We start from the raw sequence: 25,375 nt of genomic DNA, 5'->3' as shown, positions 1-25,375 counted from the left end.
ATACGTAAAATTCTCCATTGTCTTATAGTTAATTATCACATCAACAGTTTCCATGTATTGTACTCCGTATAGCGTTTGTAATCATTATCTATTCCTTGTTTGTATGTATGTGTATTTTGTTGTAATCTTATCAGGAGCGCAGCAAATTAACGGAGGTACACGTTTACCTTATCTCATGGATGCAAGTTTCCGCTTGGCCTGGGTTTGACACTTTTGCCGGGTAGCCGCGTTAACCCCGGCATGCACTTAGCGTGTAATTAGAGCCTCCCAGTTTACTAGCTATTAACGCCGGTCGTCGCCTGCAGCATAAGGAAAAGTATCGCTATATATCGCAAGTGACTACCGACGACACCAGTCGACACGTTATGTGACCCTGGTAACGAAACGGTGACATGACAATGTACAAAAGGTTAATGGGATGTTTATCGCGTATCTGACCGCGCTAAGGATAAAAGCTTTTTCAAAAAGTAATTTCTTTCGAAACGAAAAAATTATATACTTTTTTCTACATGTTGAATAATGACTGCGTAACCTATTTTTATTTCCATTGTAAGCACCCACTTACGTCTATTGAAAGAATCTATTACTTATTTCATTTCATGATAGTAACATTATTTCATATTAGGTAATTAATATTTCGTATGTAAAAAAATCTTTGCAATACAAATGAATAATTGTGTATGTTATTATTACGTTTCGTATCTAATATGTAAGCAAGTAATACCTGCTTATATTAAACATTTGTTCAATGTTTGAATTATTTTTTTAGTCTTTTTATTTTTATTGCTCTATATTGAGCTACACAGAGGCGGTATTCGCTAACATTCCTTCGAGTAGCTTGATTTATGGTCCGAAGATTTATTACTCTGTAAATCTGTAAGGTAACTCGCTAATATTGCTTGTATGGGGATCGTCTCCATTCTTGCCACACGTCCTTATGTTCTTTTTTCTTTCCACTCTGGAATCTTTCCGTTCTGCTAATGCCTTCTTGGAAGCTCCTTTGTCTTTTTTGTATGAATACACGAGAAATGTTTTTCTTTTGTATCACGTGGTAAAGAGTAACCTTAGGACTGACCATTCGTTTTACAGATAAAACTTAACAATTCCGTTGCTGTTTTTCTATTTTGTTACATAAAAGATTAGAAAACAGTGTACCTATTTCTAAACGTACAAAATTATAATAATTAAGGGAGCATTTCAACGTCAAACAACATTGATAAACCAAGAAACTAATAAAGTAACTACTTCTTTAAAAAATCGTTATTTAGTTTATTTTTTATTTTATTTTATAGTTTTTGTAGATTGCGTAATTGGAAGTTATTAAACGCATCGAGAATTCAATCGTACTTTTTTATTATTATTATTTACACAACTATTTCAATTTCATACTATTTCTGTGAGCCTAAGCGGCTCATTATTAGAAATAAGTATCAAAAAGGTTTTCATAAATAAATTATGTATTTATATGAAAAGGCCGGGTAAAAATCAGTATTTTATTTATCGTACATACCTTTTACGTTGAAATACCCTTTTATGCAAAGTAGGCAGATATTATTTATTTGATTCAAGTTCAGAGTTATCGCCGTACGAAATATATTTAATGTTGAACGGTAGCATTGTTGTGCGAAGATAATTGGTGTTGAATAGGATTAATCGTATAAAATATGTTTATGCAAAAATAAAACTGGCGAACGCTAATAGGTTGCGAGTTATGTTCGTTTTCTTATGATATTTTTTGGTTACATGCCAAAAGGTCAAACCGGTTATTGCAATTTCATATTAAATTTGCATACTATGAACTGTTGTATATTGTAAACCGGTAATGTAATACGTTCGTAGTATTTTACATTTAACTTGAACTCTGCGATAGCTGTTATTTCCTTGTGCTGCAACCCAGTCTAGTTTCCCTTGCACAAAGTAAGGATATTAATAATTTATCGCTTATTTTCGATAGTTATTCCCACGACCCACCAACGGTAACGTGTAATTGAGTGGCTATAAAAGCGACTTCTTTACCCGTCAAGTCTCGCGCTATGCATTATATTAAATAAATGTTTATTCATGCGAATTTTATCCCGAAGGTGAACAGAACTTGTTCATTCGCCGGTTATTTATTAATTTTTCTTACAAATCGTACGGTGTTTCAGTAAATTAACAAGGTTATTAAGGCAGCTGATCGATCGAGTCGATAATTAATTCCCGATACCGCCTTGAGTGGGCTCGCTTCAAAGCATTATTTAAAATGTATAACCTCAAAGACTGTCCGCGATTTTTTAACTTCTTATTAGCTTCTCAAATTGATGCTGATATCGATGGAGTGAAAACGTGCGCTATTCTTTCAAATTGGTATTCGATTATGCGAACGAAATGGGGAGGATTAAGGCCCACCATGCGTTGAATTGCAAATTTATTCTGTTTATACCCATTTTACGCATTTGATTTTTTTTTTTACTTAAAACACCGTTTTTGTACTGAAAAAAAATGTTTTTCTTCGAAATAAATATGTGGTTTTCATAGAAAAGAGTTATTGAAAGACAGGAATTACAAAAAAATATATATTATTATATATTTTCAATACATATTCTAAAAAAACTAAAAAATCGATTATATGTATTTTCTTTAAGGAATCGGGCGTGAAGTGACGACCGGCTCTCAGTGCAACCGCACACTTAATGAATTATATTACTTCGAGTAAGGCCTTAAACATAAAATCCTTTTTTTAAATTTATGTCTTATATAGTACCACTATTTCTTAAAAACACGTGTTTCGATGCATTCCGCATCATTTTCAAACACCGTAACAGTAGTAAATAGTGGTATTTAAATATGGATGTATTTTACCCCAAAGTTACTGCCAAATCAATTAATGAAATTCATAAAATCATTTATTGTAAAAGAAAAACAATTTTTTACCACTTGAGCTTATTTTATTATAACGACTAGTTTCGGAAGCTATGGAATCATAGGTCTAAATATAAACATGAATGCCGAAACAATAAATAGAATCCTCTATTTACAATCCGTATAATCGTCGCGTATATGACAAATAAAATCAACTTACAAAAAATAAAACAGATTACATTATAGTCGCCCAGCTCGGTAGTGAAGACGGCACTCGACACAAAGCAAGGCAGACTCTATATTCTTCTTTGAAGGCCTCGGCCTATTGCGGCTTTGTGAATTTTTAAAACCAGCTGAAGTGTTTTTTACTTCGGTGCAGTTTTTCTTGCCTCGCCAGTAAAGGCGGTAATCACGCGCTGGAAATTGATGGCCACACTGCTCTGTTAAGGAAAAGTATACCACCATAATTTTCAACCCATTATGCCGCTTTTAGGTTATAATATAGTATTAGCCTCGTTTATAATATGATATATGCTTTTAAGGCATTATTCAAATTGATTATATTAGTACAATATTAAAGTAGGTACCTGAATTCTAACGCACTATTATTCTTGTTTGATTTCGCATTGTGAAATTTAATTTTCATATATATTTGTCGAGGAAACAAATTAATAGTTTATTTATTTATTTATATCTCAACAGAGATGATGATTATTTTCTCCATGCTCTTGTCCGGTGAAGGCGACTCTAATAAACTGGAAAATCTAAATTTAGTACATATTGAAAACTTTATTACAGGGTTCACAAAATAGGTGTCTATTTGTATTCAAGGTGATTTCATAGATTTTTTATGAAGATCTGAACTTTAATTCAGTTTTCTTTCAAATATTATGTATATATAGATAGGTAAGAGCCTAAAAATGCAACTGAGTGGGTATTATCACCTAAAACGGATATTATCCATAATTATCCTTGGGATGTTCGTCTTTTTATAGATTTTTTCTTTGAAATTCGTATAAAATTTTGAAAAAAAATGTTAATGGTTCAAATAGAGAAATAAAAATAAACATTTTGTTGAAATGGGATCCGTCGAGTGACAATAGGCGAGACCTCCATTTCCTTCTGCGAAATGGCGTTATCCCCATTCCATCCCGAGCCGAGATCATGCCCGCTTGGGTGACAAAATAACACACATGGCCGCCAAATTCGCGAGGGCCGTTGCTTATAAATGATTACTATGTTCCCGCTGACAGAGCTGGCGCGCGGCCAGGAACAAGATTGTCGGCATTTACCATTGTCAATTATATCGAGATTCTACTTGTTAAATGTTCCGAGTGAAATTTACATCGCCGGGATTACTCGGCCGACAAATTAACGCTATCCAAATTAATGAGCTGGCTTCGGAGTGATTATATTGTGTAACTCGCGGTCTGTTATATGGCCATCAACGTTCCGAGAGAAGATAAAATGAAACACTACTCTACCTGATGTAATAACACACTTATTTGTCAATTTCGGTCACGTACGAACGCGCTAAGTACCGCTAACGATCTCGTGTCAACGTTCAACTTAATTTCTCCGCTAATTAAGATTTTAATTAAACATTTACTATAAAACATTTTAAATGTCCGTATTACATCAGTCGTTGACATTTAGATGTTTGTTTACTTCTCATTCGATTTCTCTTGGCAGTATGTAATTACAACTGAGAACGTTCTACCTATTACGATATTTTATGGTAAATTTAAACAATAAAAACATTGGCCGCTCTATACCTTCGGAATTTTATATGAGATATTATCGCGTCGATAAAATTGAAACGATGTGGTTAAATCGAGGTATAAAAATGACCGTCGTTGCCGCTAATGGTTTAATCCGGTCGGCAGTACCAGGCGCGCAGAATACGAAGGATCGCGTCGGATCCGTAATATCGAGCGGGCGGAAGGTCCGCGCGTATCGGAGGCACCGATATAATTTCCCACTAGACGAGGGCTAGGCCGCGGCCGGCTCCGATAGCCGAGCTATAAATTGGATGTCGTGACCGTTTTGTGGTCCGAACACGCTCATTATGATTTCTATCATTCCATTCATTTGACCCAACGGCCGAGGGACCGAACCTGGCGCGCCGCCCGCGCCCGTTACTCCGCTCTTCAGTCCAGCTGAGACCGTGTAATTGAGTGATGCTTATGTTCGCCGGGACACGGAACGTCTATATCTCAATTGTATTTGATTTCCATTCCTTTCATCTATTCAGAATTCAGAGCATTCGATACTTTTGCTCGTTTTCCTTTCAACTCATTATATTCCCACTCGAATGTAAACGGATGAGTTTAAAAAAAATGTAATATCGTCGGTCACATGAAAAAGAGTCGCTAATTTCACTAGTGGCTCGTAAATTTATGTAGACAGACACTCGAATGACTGTTGGCGTTGGAAACAAAGAACATGCGATAAAAGAGTCAAATTTAATGTCACACAAGAAATTAGAAAAAAATAATACATTTTCTCTTCTTTTGTGCAGGCACTCGAGAGTTAATTTTCTTTGGTCAGTTTAAGAGGCGTTAAAAATTGAACAATGTCGTCTTTAAGGAGAGCCAGTTGATTTAATTTGGATAGGGGTACTCCGTAAAACTCACGCTGTGCGGTTCATTTCTCAACCACTATCCAGAAATTCAGTAGAATCGGGATTGTCCGACGAACACTCAATTCCTGGAGCAGTCGCTACCCGCACCGTCACTTAGCTTGCTGGCTTCTAACCGCAGACTGTCGTTCTATAATGGGTTTTTTATGACACTGTCAGTCGAATTACTACGATAAAATACTTCTATTAAGTAATATGTAAATTTAAAAGGTTTTATTTTTAGTAGGTTTCTTCCATTTTTAACAATGGCATATCTGTAGCAGGACATAAGTAATGTTTACGCTGGATATACTTGATAAGGTGACATTTTCTAGTGAAATCCTTTATATTTGTGTTTGTAATATAAATCAAATCGTAGAAATTTCTGAATATCTAAAATGATTACCAAAACGTGTTGATGAATTCAATTATTTACCTTATTTTCGAAATTTTTCTTTGTTCAACTGTAACATTCAATACATATTTAAAAATATGTATATTTTAGGCAAATCGACAATTGTCCGATGAATGATCACATTTGATTTTTTTTTCATTGGTCAACATGAAAAAATCTAGAATCGCTGCTATATCTCATCACTAATTTTGTGCTACTCAAAGTTTCTTCGTTGTTTTTTTTATTTAAAAAAATTTTTTTTTAAAAATATCGCAATTACAGAAATCTCATTATTAACGTCATCCACTTGGTCACAAAAAGGGCCCTTAAATCAGTAACTGGATTAATAGGTCGCTTTTCTTAAATCTGTCGTACAGTTATTATTCTTAGCGGGTATAATATCTAATGTATTCTTTAGTACCTTTTGATAGTTATATTTAACAATAATATTGACATGATGTTAATACTAAACACATTTCTTAGAAGTAATATTAATGATATGTAAATAATAAACATCAAACTAACCTTGATTTAGCCGAGGGGTCGGCATGATCAGGACTGGTAACCGCAAGCACTTCTCAGAACTGGCGAGGTAATTTCCAGCATCTTTTATTCGATCACTCAATTCGAGAATTATGATTGTTTTTTTAAATTAGCATACTGATACGTGCAATTAGCAAGAGGGCCGTAAATAATTATGCTTATTTTATTACATATTTTTTTAAAGTTAGAATTTAAAAAAAAAAACATTTTTTTTTCAACTTGTTCTTAAAAACTCGCTTCATCTTGATAGCAATATTTCGATGTACTAAGTGTATTGTCGCTAAAATTGATAAACAAGGCTTCCTAATTGGTCTTCAGTAGACAAATTTAACTCGTATAACGTAATATTCCTTTAATTGAATTCGATGAAATTATTTTTATTTTTCATAATTTATGTTATTATTCTGTATTAAATAAGTATGTACATGTTTATTATTATTATTATTTTCCTTTTACTGTTACATTAATCCTTTTTCTGTTTCTAATATACTATGTATTTTAGCCGTATGTTTTTATTTCCAATATTTTTTTTTGACAATAATGAGTTTTTTTTTCAAAGTTGAGAGCGGAACCAAAGAGAAGGCATCAATCTAGCCCAGAGTCAATAAAATGTTTTGCTACTGATTTTTATTTTATTTTGCGTAAATAAAAGTACTATGCTCTAATTAGCGATGAGGCATCATTGATATCAATCTTTTTTATCAAGTATCGAATTTGACTTTTTTAATAATCGCAACGCAAAGTATGATAAAACTGCATTATTTTTTCCGTGTATCAGATATGCGTACTGCTTAAAGTCATATGATATACTAATGAGCACACCTGTTTGTCTTAGTAATTATATTTGTAAATAATAAAAATAAATACATTTACCTGTTTGATGTATAGTTAGTTGTAATTTGTAGACTTCCAAACACCTTTGGCGTTGCTATTTATTTAGCCATCAATGTTTTAACGTGTAAATATTCTCGCATTATTTTTAGCCGAGCTATGCGTGATTCTGCAAATATTAGCAGATTCTTTATAAACTTTGAGCGCCGTTAATAATGTTAGCCTTCAGCCGCGAATCGATAGTGTAAATATTCGATGATTCTACTGAAAAGTTACGTATAATGAAATCAAACACCTACGCTCGATAAACATCATCGCGAAATGATTGTACAAACACCGGGATTCCTCCGCCTTCAAGCGTTTTGACTGGAGAAAACGTAAATAAACTCGGCGGAGTTAAAAAGTCGATTTTGAAATTAGATTTCGAGCAGAACTTCAAAGATCGAAAATTCCTACTCGTGCCCATCCCTACCCACGTAAATATCGAGTGTGGCTGAATAACTCCCCGCTGATTGATTCGGATGTTTATTTACTGTTCTAAGATTAAACGTTTTTATATTATAAGAATTTGTTATTGAAATTAATTTTATGATAGATTTTATGGCCGCCGTAGGTCTTTATTAATGTAAACACGTCACGGAAGAATTCCCAATGATATGAAGGCAAACGGTACCTCGTATTAGTTGGCATCAAATTCACTTCGCTTTAATATTGCACTTTTTTATCAGAATATGTCAAAGCTATTCAGCGATTAGATATTATTTATCACTTAATTTGTTTTCGTTTTAAAATAAAATAAATCCGAAGCTTTTATTTTATGTTCCACGATCTGATATATGCGTGTGTGTATAAATTATTTACAGAATTGGATATGTTTTTATTTGACATTTTATCACCTAGTCCCAGCATCTAAAATGTTATTGTTTATTGGTTGTCGTAATAAATGTATAATACACTCGTTAAATTATTTTCGCTCGTTTTTTTCACATTTATGTTAAGGCATAATGACGATTGAGGCAGCTTTCACGTATTAAGTCGTTTAATTACATTCGGATGTAAGGATTTCGGGGGTTAGATTTCCATATCTCGAGTAGGGTAAAGGAGAAGAGACACGGCTTGGTTTGTGATTCAATGCGGCCGCGGGGTAGGAATCAGGAATAGGAGAGAACCAATTCTGAAGTTCCTGACGGAGGGAACAATAGTACGGCTGCCCTCATCAAATATTCATGAAGGATCAACCTATTCCCGAGACTTCTCTGTCCCGACTTCTCACACCAGAAGCTGGTACAACAACGCGACCTAGCGCAAAGGGCGTGGCAACTCCTTTGCCTCCCCCACGATCCGAAAGTAATAAACTTGACTTCGGATAAAGTGTTACGTTGTCGTGTAAAATCACCGGCGCAGAATACTAACGCAAACGAAACGGGCATACGTTTGTTTTAGACATCCCATTAAAAGTCAATATTATCAAAGCAATAATGACTGTTATCATATTTTGACGTGGTGCGGATTTTAAGTCGATGAGTCGAAATTATCTTGCCTACATAGAATGCCAGGCTACCCTAGATATCTTTCCTGATATGCGACAAAATCCTGTATCACTTATTTAGTTTTTTTTAGCTGTTGTTTTCATTTCCGAATAAATACCATTGTTTTTTTAAATTGTGAAACTTGAAAAAAACAATTTTCATGATGGTATTAATTTGTAGCATTATAAAAGTTATCTTTTGAATTCGTTTAAGAAGTTCTTTAATGCTCAAAAGCTCTAATAATATTAATTAAATTAACTAATTAAAAATACACAACATATTTATTCAATGTCAATCAAAACCCTTATTTAAATATTTTTTCATATTTTTTAATTGTTTATTACCTGTACCGCCCACCTGGCAACGCATTGCTGTGGTTTAGCCTGGTTAAATGGAAAAGAAAAAATAGAAAAATATGTCTAATTTCACAATCCTTGAAAAGCATTGAAAATATCATTTAAAAAAAAACAATGAAACAACAAAGCGATTGAAAAAAAATAAATTGCTAAGTGACAGCACTGTTAAGTAGCAGACTGTCCTCCATTAGCAATGGTTGGAATTGCGTGTGTTGCTGTTCCTTTTAACAGATGGCGCTGTCATTGCGGTAAAGAAAGAAAAAAACATGTTTTTGCTGGCAAAATTTCAAGGCAATCGATGAATATGTTTAGGAAATGTGAAATTTTGATCAAACGAACGTTTGCATTTTTATTCACATAGATTTTTAAATTTCTGTTGCTATATATTTATTTGATTTTGTCATGAACGAAAATTAACCTTACAATGTGGGATATTCCGAATGAAAATAATAATAAATATTAACACCTATTTACAAAATAAGATGTTTTTATTATATATATTTGCATTTTAGCATATTCGATTAGATATATATATATATATATACTCGTATATATTCCAAAGACACATTCTTCTCCCAAGTCTTGTTTATTGATACATCGCGAGTTCAGTAAACTTAAAGCCGTGTTAATATCGGAATAAATAAAAACTTCATTATAATACAGGTTTACACACTGTTAATCAGCGTATAAATGGATTATCATTTCATTAATGTCTAAACAGTTTAATTCTTGCTGCTAATTCTTACAAGTCACTGATCAATTAAAGAATACTCGGAAATAACCGTTGCAAGTTTCAAGACTCGAATTTAGATATACTTATACAGTATTCGATTTTGTCACGATATTGGTTTATTGGCTGATAAATTAATATGAAAAATCACAATACTATCGATAATATTCTTATTGAAATCTGTAGAGAACTAAAGGAGATAATAAAGTTTAAACTTAAGATATTTTAATAAAACGAAAAACGTGCGTTCGCATACGTCATAAAATTTCCTTCATAGAACGTTTTATGACGTCATATGGTTTATTGTCTATGGTTTATAGAGCTGTAATAGTAGTAGAGTGGATTATTTGTTTACCGCTACACTACCATTTGTGTTATACAAATATGAGGGGAGGGAGGGGGGGTAGGAGGGTGGACCATAGACATCTACAAATAGAGCCGCCAATAATTTAGAAATGTTACCAATATTAAAAATAAGTCCGTCGTTTCAGTGACGCCAGTCATTACCAACTTACGAAAACAACGTATTTACGAAGGCGAATTTTCCAAAAGAAAATAATGAATTTATTGTATCGGCTGTTATAGACACAAAACGAGACTAATACAATCCTTTATACGTTGAGTATGTTAACCCTTAAAATTTCCTATGACTGTTGTAAGTCCCGTAAATTCCCCCAGCCTTCCATATTCCTCTTCATCTATGTTGAGATGTCAATAAATAATATAATTGTGGTTATTTTTAATGTAAGCAGGTACATTGTACGAGTATGTAGATAGGTAATTTGTATATATTCAGGCCCAAACACGCGGAACAAGATGATCAAACCATATAAACCTTTGTCACGGATAGAGAGAGCTGCTAGAGATGATGAATAGTGGTTAATAGATAATGGGTAATGGATAGTGGGGGGATAATGGTTCGGAGCTAATTGTGATATGATGGTGGCGCACGTAATCACCAAGTTCCGTTTTTCCATTAGAACGAATTCAATCGTCGATAACATATAAAGAGATTTTATCAATTACCGACCACTGATAGCGTGTTTTAAATGCTCTAATGTTTTATTCATTACTTCGACAGTGGAAAAAAGAGTATGCATATAATTTTGTTTTTATAAATAAATCAGGAATATTAAAAACCTATTCTCAACATGAATTCATGCAAGTGAAAATCCTCTTTACTTCTTGTCACGGTTCAATTTTAAATGAGATAGAAATTTTGTATGAAGGTCGTATTTATTATTTACCTCGCTTATTATGTAAAAGGTTAATAGATCAATTAGTGGGTTTTTGTTTCTTCTAGCGAAGATATGATTTAATTTCATATGTACTTTAGTTATTTACAACATTTTGAGTGTGTCCATATACTTGTTCACAAATCTGGATTATCTCCAATTATACACGTTACACGTGTGTAAAGTGATCACTTAAACCAGCCTATGACGGTCGTCAGCCCCGTAAGTGCCCAGACTTTTTTCAATTTTTTTCCATCTTTGATGAGAAGTCAAAAAATAATAAGAATTACTTAGTTAATTTAAATAAATTGTGTAGTAGTTAACAGTCGACATACAGGCGTATTTTGTGGAATCCTCGATTGTAGTATTCCTAATGTAAAACACACATTTATTATTTAAAAAGGTACCTGAATATATAAATAAATTGTCTGGACGTCACGGATACTGACCATGTCATAAAATAATGCTACCGGCTTTTGCAGCCATGGTTTGGTGAGCATCCGTAGTTTAATGGTGGGACCTGCCTATATAACTTATTCTTCCGCTTCTTTTAATTAGGAACTCCCACAAAATGCTTCAATTACTTCACTCGCATCACAGACTCTGAAAGAGTAAGATACACACATAGCCCGTGTGTTTTTTTTCTACTCTGTTATATATTACGAAAACCATGACCTTTTTAAATTAAAAATTTATGATTTGGTACGTACATACCTAACAATACCATATTTAAGGCATACCCGGTTGAACATCGGATTTAACGTTGCATATCATCGAGTTGTATATCATTGTACATATGACATAATTAAAAATAAAGTACCGTAGAACGGGGCCACTTGAACTTTGATGTGTTACTTGAGCCCAGTACAAAAAATGTTTAGATCTGTATTTCGTCTACAATAATGAACGTATTGACATGATTCATTGTTTCCCTAACAGGTGACACTTATTATCACGATAGATTCATTATTTTAGACCAAATACAGATTTAAATTTCTTTTTTGTGCTGGGCTCAAGTAACACATCAAAGTTCAAGTAGCCCCGTTCTACGGTATATGAAAGGAATGTAAGGCTGAACTAGGGATAGTTGCAAAGATTAAGAAGAATAATGTAAGGTTCTATGAACAAGTGGAGCAAATGGATAACAAGAGAATTACTAAGAAAACATCTATAGCGAATGTGAGTGTGGGGAGAACAGAACGGGGACGGCCGAAAAAGACTTAGCACTATCAGATTGATCAGAACCTTAGATCTGGTGGTGTCAAAAGTCTGCGTAAACGGAGGGCATGTATGACTAGATGTACGGATATGAAGTAAGCGAGGAGTGTATGTCCTGACATACACTACACAAGAGAATGGTGTTCCATCCTCTTTGCCTACCCCTACCGAAAAACGGAGTGATTATATTAGTAATAGTGTCATCGAGTTATTTCGATCAAAACAGTAGTACACACAACTATTTTTTATGACTGAAATTACAAAACGATGGTTGTATAAGCTTTCATTGTTTCTTGAAACGTTATACTATTTGTTCGTTATGTAATTCCGCCTTGGATGTTTTCCAATTCACGTTATAATGGGCACGTTTCCAGATAAAACATTTATTGTTATAAACCAGTCCTATATCAAAGTATCAATCGGAGGTGATTTCAAATTACATTCCCACGTGGGCGAAGAATCAAGATTCCCCTCGTTTGGTTTCCCGCCGTTATCTCCTTACCGTGGCCATCTTGTCTACTTGGATTTTTAATAACGTGTACGGATAGATGTTAAATAATATTTACATCTCGTTCGTGATGAACATCACCAGCGCACGCGATACGATATGAAGAATGTTCTGCATTGTACCTTAGACATGTAATATGCATTAATAATTTCAGTAATTCATTCGGCAGTTACTTTGTGGCACACACACAAGCTATCCATTTTTAATTTAACTCTTTGGACGTGTAAATCGGCTTAAGTCGCCCGAATTTTATTCTCCTTTGGACGAGTAAATCGACTATAGTCCATGGCTTTTACAAGCCATGGAATTAAGTAAACAAATAAAAGAAAATAAAATGAATTTTAAATAATAAGTACTTTATTTATTTTTTTTCGGAAAATTAACTTTTTTTCAAATCAACTTTATTTTTTGCTTAACGCGTTCAAAGGGCTAAGTTTTACTCAGTTTTGTTCCACAAAATGTCTAAAATATGTAGTGTATTCCATAATCTGGCAAAACGATATAGCTGTAGTTGCAATACTTATTTACTTTCAATAAGATATGTACATATAAAAATACAAAAAACAAATGAGTTATTGAATTTTACAAGTTTGTTTTTGCTCTCCTGTAAAATTTGGTCTGAGAAAGAAATACCCCTTTGCCTATCCACTACCGATATATGAACGCATTTAATATAATGTCCGTTAGTTTTAATTTTTCTTTCCAATATTGTTTAATATATTAATTTGCCTCAATTTACCATGTGACATGTTTCAGTAGTTTTCCATGCCTTGAAGCTAAGTGACCAAATGGCAGGTATAGACTGTGTATTTATTATTATTATTTTAAACTTATCTTCGCATTGAAATGTCAAATATTACCTGAACCATAAGACTTTCAAAGGATATTACGGTCCGAAAGTTTAAATAATTTCATAGCTGGAAGAAGAATATACATATGGTATTATGGAACTATATAGAATTTAGGATCATGTAACGACTTGAGGTAGTGGGAGAGGGAAAGGTGGCAAGTTACTAATTAATACTATAATTATAGTTAGTAATCTTTGTGCCATTAGAGAACTTTCTAGTCTCATTAATTCATTCGGCAGTCACTTTGTGGTAAAATCTATCCATTTTTAATTTAAATTATTATTTATTTAATGCATTCCGCATAATTTTCACGGTATTTGAAAATGATGTGGAATGCATGATAAAACTTGTCACAATAGATTTTAAAAATTAGCGGTATTTACCAAGTAAAATTATATATTTGTAATTAATGTTTTACTATTAAATACCACTATTTCTAAAAATGTACTGTTAAATTCATATACTCGGCTCGGCATTGTTAAAAGTCTCGAAGAAAATTTCATTTGGCATTTTTTATTCTTAAAATAGGTACAACACAGTACAATTAGTCACATATTTTCGGGGTCTGTCAGCGCTAGTCAGTCCTAGCTAGGTACGAAGTCTTTATGACAAAGGGCCCAGGTATAAAGTCGCCCGAGCGGCGCACGGAACACAGACGTCTGAGGCTAAACTCTCGTGTTTGTTGTACCTTTGTACGTCGCCAGTCGACTGATTCCGGATACTTTATAGACTAATTTATTTTATGTACATATTCACTTTGTGGAAATCTGTAATTGGGTAGGCAGCGCTTTACGACTACGGTTATGGGCATTGTGAGCCGATTATCACGACTCTACCCCGGCCTCTGGGCGGACACGATCTCCCGTAATCTCCGTAATGATGTGACAGGTGTAATCAGCGCTTAAGTCCCTGCACTAAAAAATAATTGAGTGTGATACATCATACAAAAAAAGCCATAGGGCTATATATGGTCCTTTGCTGTACACATTTTATTGTATTACTAGAAATATTCATACGATTTTTTAAAGAATGTTTATTGACATTTATTTAGTTCTTTGTGGAACAACATGATCATGAAAAACGTTTGTATAAGAGCTCACGATTTGTCGTTGTAAATATGTTAATTATTATTTATTTGTTTTTTTCTTTTAATTAATATATTTTTTACTATACAAATTTTTCATTCATGCTAAAATGCAAAAAATATTGTTTCGTTTGATGGAACTAAAGATTTTCCATAATTCAGGTTGTGTATGGACTATCTTAGATTAATGATGAATTTTGAAGGGTATCGTACGAATTAATAAGTTAAAATTAGGTTTCAATCATGAAATAATAAATATAATAATAAATGTTTTTTTGTGAATCAATCTCGAAGGCGTTGTACAAAATCTTAAATTTAATTATAATTTTGGTTCTCATGATTAAATATGCGCTAGTAATAGTAATAATTCTTTAGAACTATTACTGCTTTGAGTTGTAAGGGTAAAAGTGTCGCTTTAACTATCCTCCCTGGATACTCGGAACTCCATAATCAACGTTGACAGTGAAGTGTGAATATTTGAACATCGGTTAAGGGGGATTAGATATTCTGAAAAGGTGCTTTTCAGTTAGTAAGTCCCACCGAATTTGGTGGGACTTCCGATAGCTCTAATATTCGGGTGTAAATTATTCCATGCTGAAGGCCCTGAGAATATACGCCATTTTAAAAATTTGCATTGCATCTTTGGATTGGAATACTGCCAGTAATATTTTTCATAAATTCAAGAACAAAGTACAAATTGTGTAAAAATATGTTTTTATGAAAGTAGAAATTTAACAACATATGAGTACTTATGTAATTTAAATTATTGTTATAAATTTCCGTGTATTCAATATATGTTGTTCCATAGAAGAGGGATTATGATAAATTAAGGAACTCACTGCTCCGGGTGAAGATAAATTTCAGCTTCCAAACTAAATAGTTTGAACAGTTTCAACAACCCTACGCTTTAATTCGGTTACAATGGGATTTGTTTGAAAACTATGATAGGATTCCGAAACGTATAACCACATTCGTTTCTCGTTTTCTACAATGAATCATCAATTTTTTGAATCACGTTTCATATTTGACTTGGAAATTTGAAGTTGTAGTAAGTTGCAATATCGTTTGTTGAATTTCTTGGTAGAATAAATAAGTTATCAAGTGAATTGGCGCAGGAAGTTTGAAAATGTATATTCTTGTGAATATCCAACTAATTTGCGAATATTTCCATGTCTCGAATTGTGGGTATAAAAGAACTATTTGATGTATAGCCAGTTTTTCATCGGAAACTACTCACATTTACTTTGATGCGAATCTAATTGTGACCATCTAAAAGCGTTATTAATGATCGTTGATCGCATGACTGACTCGTCACGATTACAATTTTAAAATCTATCATGATTGAAGGCAATATATCGAAAGAATGCGATGTATTTCACACATTGTTTTATGAAAATGCAATTCATTATTTACTATCACTTTTTTATTGAAATCAAATATACTCTCCTACCTACACGCATACTTACCTACGTCTTGCTTGACTGACATAGCAACACGTCTTTGCTTAAAAGTATTATCCTGACTGGACTGCCAGTAATAATTAAAATAATAATTTGTAAATAACATAAGTTTTCCACATCCCAGTAAAACCTCGATATAATGGATTAATTATGTTGTTCATTAAAACTGAAAATCCGTTAAATAAAAAAGGTTTAAAATAAATAAATAAAACTTTATATTGAAAACTTGAACACTGTATTTCGATATAAATAAACAATACAAAACACAAACAAAATTCCATTTGTGATTATCATGGCCGCTAAACATTGTTTACATTCAGCGATACTTCGATTTAAGCATGTATAATATTAACAGTACCACATGAAAAATTATGTACGAATAAAGGAATGCTAAAAATAAATTATTCTCGACAGTAAGATGTTTGTTTATTAAAAGTTTCTAATCGAATAAAGTCTCCTAAATTTGGAAAAAAAACAAATCAAAAAAGAAAATCGCAAAACTTTTTGGCGCAGTGCCCTGATACTGATACGATGTTAATGTTAAGCTTTTTTCGCATTCGAGTCAATATTGGCGTGCCACGATAATTGCTTCGATCGAAATGAATAAAAAGAAGTATGTTGAAAAAAAGACCTATTGCAAATTAGCCGCACAAAAAATGTATCCGCAAATGAAGTCTTTCGAAAATGCAACTGAAATATGTATTTGTTTATGGTAATGTTTGCAGGTAAATAAAACAAGATAATTAGTCAAGTTTTTATGACTGCTTTATTTTATGCTCTACCGTACAATATAAAACCATAATTATATTTTATTATTGCATAATATTATCGTACATCATCAGATTAATATGAGATTTATTTAATATCTCCCAAATTTGTCCGCTTATTATGTACATTTTTATTTACAACTAAGACATTATTTCAACCGACACATGGATCCCTCCTACGTAAATTGAGCGTTTTTTTGTATTCCATTTTTCTTTTCATAATCTGATGCGATACTTAGTATGAAACATTTTGAATTAGCATATTTTGTTTCCCGCCATCAATTATATTTTTCTTCTTAAATTTTTGTTTTTGTCTACCTATACTCTCCCACATTTCAATGGCCATAAAAATAGTAACTTATTTTTAACGAAATACATAGTACTCTTTTATCGCCATCACACATTATTATAGTATATTAATTTTTTTTATGTTTTTTTTTACTGAATTTTAACTGATTTATTTTATAACAAAGTAACTAACCATCACGCTGCTTCCATGCCACTGTGTCTTTGCAACATTCTTCTTCTCTTCTCTCTCTCCGTATCTCCTCATACTTACCCGAAGATTATTTCGACTCCTGACCCGACCGCTTTCAAGTATTTGGCATACCTGATCGTGCCAAGTTTTCCTCGGTCTTCCTCTGTTTCTTTTTCCAACTACATTCGCCTCATAAATTTGTTCCGTTCTTTCCTCACTCATTCGTCCCACACGTCCAAACCATCTTTATTCATATTTATTTAAATAACTTGAGAGTTAAATTTATTGAATGACTATCTAACTAACTAACCATTACGCCGCTTCCCCGCCGGGGTAGGGAGAGAACGCCACACCACTCTTTGCAAACTTTCTTCGCCTCTTCCACAGTCATACATTCCTCATATATACCCGTCGATTTTTTAAATTTATTAATTGTTTTTTTAATAAAAGAGAAATATTTGTGTATTTCATTATTTAAATTCGTACTATCTCTGTGAGCCTAAGCGGCTCATTATAATAAATAGGTATCAAATTGTGGTAGAGTGTGATCGAACCGAGAAACTCTGACTCAAGAGTCTGCGACACTAACCACGAGACCACAAGCGGACACTATTTATTAATGTTTTTAATTTATTTTGTTATTATGATTAATTGAGATGCCCACTCAACATAATATCGGTGTAACCCTTGGTTCGATTGATTACACGATAAAATGTTTCAAATACGTTTTTAGATTACGTAAGTAATGCTATAATATTGTAAGTATCATGAATTTTTATTCGTATTTTATTTCAGGTAATCTTCATGTCCTCCAGGCCATCTTCGAGCCGTCTGTAACGCTGTGGTGTAGTTAGCCGCATTTACGTAAGTTTTTTGTATGTAAAATAAATTACGTAATAAAATATCCTTTAGAAGCTTTCGCCGTGTACATAATTAATTAATTGCCTGTACTAATATAACTTTTATACGGTCAGTTTATTAAAGAAAAGACATAAAGCAACCAACGGGTTTTAGGGTACATTAGTTGACTAAATTATTTGTCTCATCCAGGTTTTATAACGAAATACGTGTTTCTTTTTCTTCTTAGATAAACTATAATTAAGGTGATATTCGCAAACACAGCATACTTACTTATATGTAAAAAAAATTGTCGTGTATATTTTTTGAACTCCTTACCTTTCAATGACTCTTTTCTTTTAAAAACCATGTAATTATTTCGAAGAATTTATTTTTTCAATTAAAAAACGATGTTCTAAAAAAAATCAAGTACGTAAAATCTTACCTAGATTTAGCGAAAATTAAGTTGCGACTTAATGAATCCTGGGCCTTTTTTATAAATGGAATTTTCTATGAACATTATAATATAATTTTTTTTTTTTTTTTAAAACATTTTTTATTGATACACATTTTCTAACCGGTTTCGACAAGAACCTTGTCATCCTTAGGGTGTATGTATTTTATAAAGTTTATAAAATGTGCCTCAAAGTATCTGCGAAAAACATTCAAGAAATTTTCTATCGCTCTGCATACATTTCATCAGCATTTTTATAAATTATATTATTTTTTTACTTATTTATGAGCAAATTGAAGTATGATCGAAAATCGGAATTCGTAATTCTCAAAAATGCTACCACAAATCTTTATTAATTTATTCCGACCATAAAATAACATCGTATTATATAATTTTTACATCCACAATAATGTGCAAGAATCGTTATTATTCTCTGCGTTTTTCTTCTCATCGCTTTGAGTAGGTATGTGAGCACTGGATAATAACTAATAACATTATAATTGGTTTAGGTTGAACACTTTAGATGCTTATAACTCATGTTCACATCCTGTCATTATGCGGTTAGTGTGAAATTACGGTAATGGCATACGGATTACATGATAATTTAGTCCAGATATTAAACGTTACGTATCATAGCGGTCAAATCCACACTCGTTTTATACATGAGAGAGTTTAGATTTCGTTGGTAATTAAAAGTTTATTTATTTCATTTTTAAAACTTACTCCATATTTTACATTCAAACTTACATATTTCGACAACCTTATAAAGTTACCATGCAATGAAATGAGTGATTATTAATCACTGTTTATATGTTTTTGCCAATGTATCTTCTGATTTATACAAATTGGTTTAACTTAATATTTATATTTATTAAATTGTATAGATATATAGACTAACAGCTTTCGGAAACATATTTATCATTATAGCCACCAAATGTATTTTACGCAATCTTTTTTATTTATTTATTTATTGGAAAACCAACAGAATATTTATAACAATAATAAAATATGACAAGAAAAAAATCCAATCATCGGTTTCCACTTAAAATTATCTTAAAACTATCGTGTAAATAAGTATAACTATATAAAAAGTATAAAAATGAAACGTTAAGTCAATGCTGAAATTCAAAACTGAAATTACCAAGTCAACGCTGTAATTCCGCATTCATAGGCAGAAGAATCTTATTACATTTCTTACGACTTCAGTCTTAAACGTTTTAAAATAAATACCATTCATGTCTATTTGATTAAGCATTTCATTGCATATGTCGCAGGCTCTTTTTAAAAATTAATTTTGATAGGTTTTGTTTCTAGTTGTGCTACCGAAACTCAAAAATTAATAAGTGATGAAAGCTTTGCGCAATCTACATGATTATTAAGATTTAATAAGGGAAATTTGAGGTCAACAGTTTTCCTACGGGTAAGAAGTGCTACGAGCTTGAGTAAATTCATAGATTCGTTTACTTGGAACCATCACTCTAAAATTACAATATTATATGAATTTTCATAGCATTGATTCGATTCAGTTAATATTTTTTGTATTTTTACAGCGTTTCTCGTAAAATGCGGTGTACATTTCAATTTGGCTAAAATTTGTTAAATAGATTTATAAATTATATCTATATTATCGCTGAATCGCTAAATTAATATAGTTCATATTAATTACCGGATATTTATCACAGTGTTATATTAATGCACGAATGTATTACCTAAGAAATATTAACTTATCTCTATATTACAACCGAACTCGATACCTGCTTGAAATGAAATATTGATACCATGTGTAAGCTTTGTAGCCCGAAGGTTTGTCTACAACTAGTTCTATAGTTACTGCTATAATAAATTTACCTGACTATATTTAACAACTTGTTCGATATGAAAATACATATACATGTAAGTATACGTATATAGTAGGTACATGGATAAAAGGCGATATAAATAATAGTACACACACAAATGTAAGAGTTTCTGCTTAATAAAAGCTTTCCTCATCCAACTTGAGATGTCTCTAGTGAACTCGCGCATACCGTGTTTCGAGTTTGATCAATATATCTAGAAGATTCAAGAATTTAAGAAGTGTGATTGTCAATCATGAGTAGAATTGGTGAATGTTACACGTGTGTAAAGTTATCACTTCAACCAGACTATGACGGTCGTAAGCCCTGTAAATGCCCAGAGTTTTATATTCTTCTTCATCTATGTTGAGATGTAAGAAATAGTATACAACAAACAAGCACTAAGAATTGCAGAAAAATATGCACTAAAGGCTCAGGTCTGACATGCACTTTTTGCGTAGTTGTAAGCGTGTGAATAGTGCTACGGTAGTGACTTGTAGTATTGTTTGTAAGTTGGAGTAGTGATTGTCCTGACGAAGAGCCAGGTACGCCTCGAAACCTTTTGACTAAAATCTCGATAAGGGGTTATATATCAACATTACTAACATTTTTATAAAAAAAAAACAAACTGAGAGTTTGTATCACACATCAAATTTGTTTTATTGTATGAAAACAATAATTCATATCAGAAAAAAATAAGTGTTCTCGTAAATTATGAGATAAATACGAACATTTCTGCCTCGGACACTAAAAAATGTGCGGTTTAATGTTGGTAAACGGCCTGGAATTATGTGGATAATGTGCTCAGTTCCTTAATAACCAAATCTTGCTTCAATGCGGGCAGATAGGGGAGGCATAGAATAGACCCACCCCTCTAGTAGGTCGTGAATACCGACATAAAGTAATATCAATCACCCTTGTGCGTAGTTTATTTCAAGTATTCCTCTATTCTACAGATTTAATATAATATTATGATCAATTTACTAATTTATCTTCGAGCAAAGTGACCTTAGTACTAAACAACATTTTTTCTTTTATGTTTTTACCAATCAAAATGATGACTTTTTTACGAAAATACTTGAAAACACATTTTTTTAATATTACAGGTGTCTCAACTAAGATGATACATCAGTTGTTTTTTTTACGAAAAAAATAGATTTTTTAGCATTTCAAACCTTATGGCCTGGTATTCGCCCTTTTTGAACTATCTTAATACAGCAAATCAAATGCCTAGTTGTAAGCCCTGAAATGCTCAGACTTCCATATTTTTTCACTTCAATTATATAATATATATTGATTTATCGCTATTGTCGTTATGTTTCACAAGGGTGGAAAGTCCAGTGTCTGATAAATCTAAAAAGCGACATCAAAATTAAATTACATGTTTATATTTTACAGTCAAATTAATGCACCAACGGATAGTTTTTTTTTTTATTTTTCTGAAAACAGGTACTACATATATTATCATTGTTAACTAGCAATAAACAAGAACTCCATTGTGTTGAAATATTGTGTATCAAGAAGAATAACGATATATAATACTGGTGTACTCATTCGTTGAACAAGTCTGCTAATATATTGTCATTAGAATGAGAACACTCTTCGCATACGCTGAATATCTGCTTTATTTCATCTTTCTTTATCGTTTCATACTCATTTATACGCTGAATATCTGCTTCATTTCATACAATCATCTTTCTTTATCGTTTCTGAATTTCAATCGATACCTATAACAAAAATGTACGTATTATAAATTCGGATATGTTCATAGATTTTTTTTACTTTAGTTACCGAATACTTAATATTCATGTCCCAGATGTATTAGCTTTATTCACCGCAGTTGCCTAATAATATTGTGACATTAATGGATTGAAGTAAATATCAACTTGTTAATAATTCGGAATATCTACAGAACGTTTTAATGTATGTGTAAATTTTCGGTTCAATGTAATCATCTCATTAGCATACAATGAAACCAATAAAATTTATACAATAAAAAAATATGTTAACGATTAGAACGAATTAATATTTATGTTATTAAATTATTCAATCAATTTATGTTGTAGATCGTTCTGTTGATTTTGAAACCGGTTTATGAAATGGGCTTCGAATAACATTATATGTGTATTATAATCCGCCACTCTAAAATTACCTGTAACGCATTACTAAAACGCTCGAATGATAATGAAGCGGAGCTATTCTCCTACTTCTTGCGATGATGATTAAAGTATATTAAAAGAATCGCAGAAAGGCATTTTAACATAGTAGCTTTTCCCACGATCTAACAAAGATAAAATTGAGCTTTACTTAATGAAATAAGTACTTAAACCCGTATTCTTAAATTTAAAGGACATATAATGGCATTTATGAAAGTTGGTTTTGTTTTTAATTTATTTCAGTCAATAAAATTTTGCAACCAAAAATTATAAACATTTACTTATATAAAGTAAGGGATCGAATAAAGGGTTTTTAATCGTAATTATAGTTAAAATGTAACTTTGTTTTAAAATCACTAAAAATATTTTATTATAATGTCTACTGGTTTCGAAACTAACCGCTTCTTTATCAACACTGATTAATACTAGTTATAATAATATATTTATAGTGATTTTAAAACAAAGTTACAAATTAATTATAAAATGGCAAATCACAATGTTAGTGCTTAAATTATAAATTATACGTAATTATATTATTTACTATGTATAACAATACTTGCGGTTTAAATCATTATAGGTCTTCCAATTATTTTTTCCAGGATCTCATGAACTAGGTAGTAAGAGTAAAGAGTAAATCAAACAGTAGAAAATCATTATTAATATGTTGTCTGCTTGAAGATATGAAAACGAGAAAAGACCCGCTGTGAAAGAAATGGCCAAATGAGGTGAAAAATAACTTGTGTAAAGTATTCATAAAAATGCAGTTAAAAGTTGCAAAGTAAAAATAATAAACTTTTTGCATCTTTTGAAAGTTTACATTTTGATTTGCGTCTATTCTTCAGTACCAGGGAATCATATATTTATAAAGGTCTTCCACTATTTGCGTGGTAAGAATATTTTACTGTCTTTATGTATTTATATAATTAAGTAGTCACGTTTTTATTTAAATTTAAAATTGTGAAAACCCGTATCAATAATACGATCACTTGTATGTGACTTGCCCCAATAAAAATGTCTATTTAATTTAAAACCTCGGATAGTTTATTTTAAATAATATACATATATTTAATTTATTACTATAACGGATCATTTAAGGTATTTCCTTACTGCTTACTCAAATTAAATAAAGTTTTAAAGTTATATTAATTCACTAGTAATTTAACGCTTGATGTGAATGATTTAAATCATATTGATGCCATCTGGATAGTAAATTAATATTTTCTCATACATAATGACCTCATCCAATCTTTAATAAAAAAAATACCCTGAAGATATATTTAATTTGCTATTTATGACTTCGTGATGATATGCACGAGATTAATATTAATTTCAAATCATAGAATACACAACGTATACCGTAAAGTGGGGCTACTTTGCACCGTAAGGACCACCTACCAACCTTGAGTAAACATTCAACGCAAACTTTGATGTTATTTTAACGAACGTGCGATGAACGCTATGTAGGTCATCGGTATACTTGATGAATATGATATGTATGATATTTATTCTTAATAGTGATGGAATATTTTTAATGAAAGTACATTTAAAATAATAATAATTATTATACCTATATGTTATTGATTATTAGGGCCCAGTATTCGTTACGTCGCAACTTAATTTTATATACTCTGAACCCAGGTAACATTTGACGTACTTAATTGTTTTTTTTTAAATACTTTTTTGTATCGAAAAAATAAGTTCTTTTTCGATATAATTATATGTTTTTGAAAAGAAAAGAGATATCGAAAGGTAGTTAAAAAAGGAGTTAAAAAATATATAAAAATATTTTTTATTCTAAAAACAAAAAAAACATGCATTCTAAAAAAAATGGGCGTGAACACACGTCCAGCCGTGAACGCAGCTGAACGCATTCTGATTTGAGCTTGAGGCAAGCTTGAGATCTAGGCCTTAATATATTTATTCCTATTTGTATAATCGAATGATTTACTCGACTCTTTTTTTACGTGAACATGACTTCTACATGTATTGTTCCCATGAAATCTTCAATCCTTTTCTCAATTCAGGGCTGTCCATAGTACGGCTCGCGTTGTGTTTTTGATCTACCGAAAATACCAAAAAAAGACTTCGTAAATGAATGACGTATTTATTCGTATTAATTCATAAAATCAATTTTATTGTAACAATGACATCCCTGTGTTATTTTTTGACATCTCATCAAAGATGAAGAAGAATATGGAAGTCTGGGCATTTACGGGGCTGACGACCGTCATAGGCGGGTTTAAGTGATCACTTTACACACGTGTAACATTCACCAATTCCATCCATTATCGACAACCACACTACTCAAATTCTTGGAAGTTCTATATATATATATATATATATGAACCAATTTTGAAACATTGTTCTTGAATCACTAGAGACATCCATTGGTGAGATGAAAATAATATGAGAATAACTCCTGTTATTGGAGATAATCCAGATTTTGTGAATAAGTATTTGGACACACTCAAAATGTTGTTTACATCCTTGTGTTTTTACTTTCTTAAAAAAATTAAAGTATTTGTTTCTGCGTCCCTCCAATCTATTTGGATTGGCCGGGGATCGTATCTGGTTTAGACAGCCCTTCCTTTATTCATAGACAAATAATCTTGGTTTAATACATGTACTATGTATACATATTCATCATT

General features: G+C 31.9%; 1 protein-coding gene across 2 annotated transcripts in view; it reads left to right on the top strand.

Moving 5' to 3' along the window:
* Window positions 1–25,375, top strand: part of LOC148301711 (uncharacterized) — a 352,511-nt gene that overhangs the window by 125,297 nt on the left and 201,839 nt on the right. Inside the window, exon 2 of one of the 2 annotated variants that reach the window (XM_088272798.1) lies at window positions 18,241–18,309. The exons of the other annotated variant lie outside the window; for it this stretch is intronic. The gene's annotated coding sequence lies outside the window, so the exon portion shown is untranslated. The remainder of the gene's footprint in view (window positions 1–18,240; window positions 18,310–25,375) is intronic. 2 annotated transcript variants of the gene reach the window in all.

The sequence above is a fragment of the Brachycentrus maculatus genome, unplaced genomic scaffold (genome assembly GCF_059751285.1).
Source record: "Brachycentrus maculatus isolate JH-2025_06_01 unplaced genomic scaffold, ASM5975128v1 h1tg000527l, whole genome shotgun sequence".
NCBI classification, from domain to species: Eukaryota; Metazoa; Arthropoda; class Insecta; order Trichoptera; family Brachycentridae; genus Brachycentrus; species Brachycentrus maculatus.
This window is presented reverse-complemented; position numbering and strand designations above follow the sequence as displayed.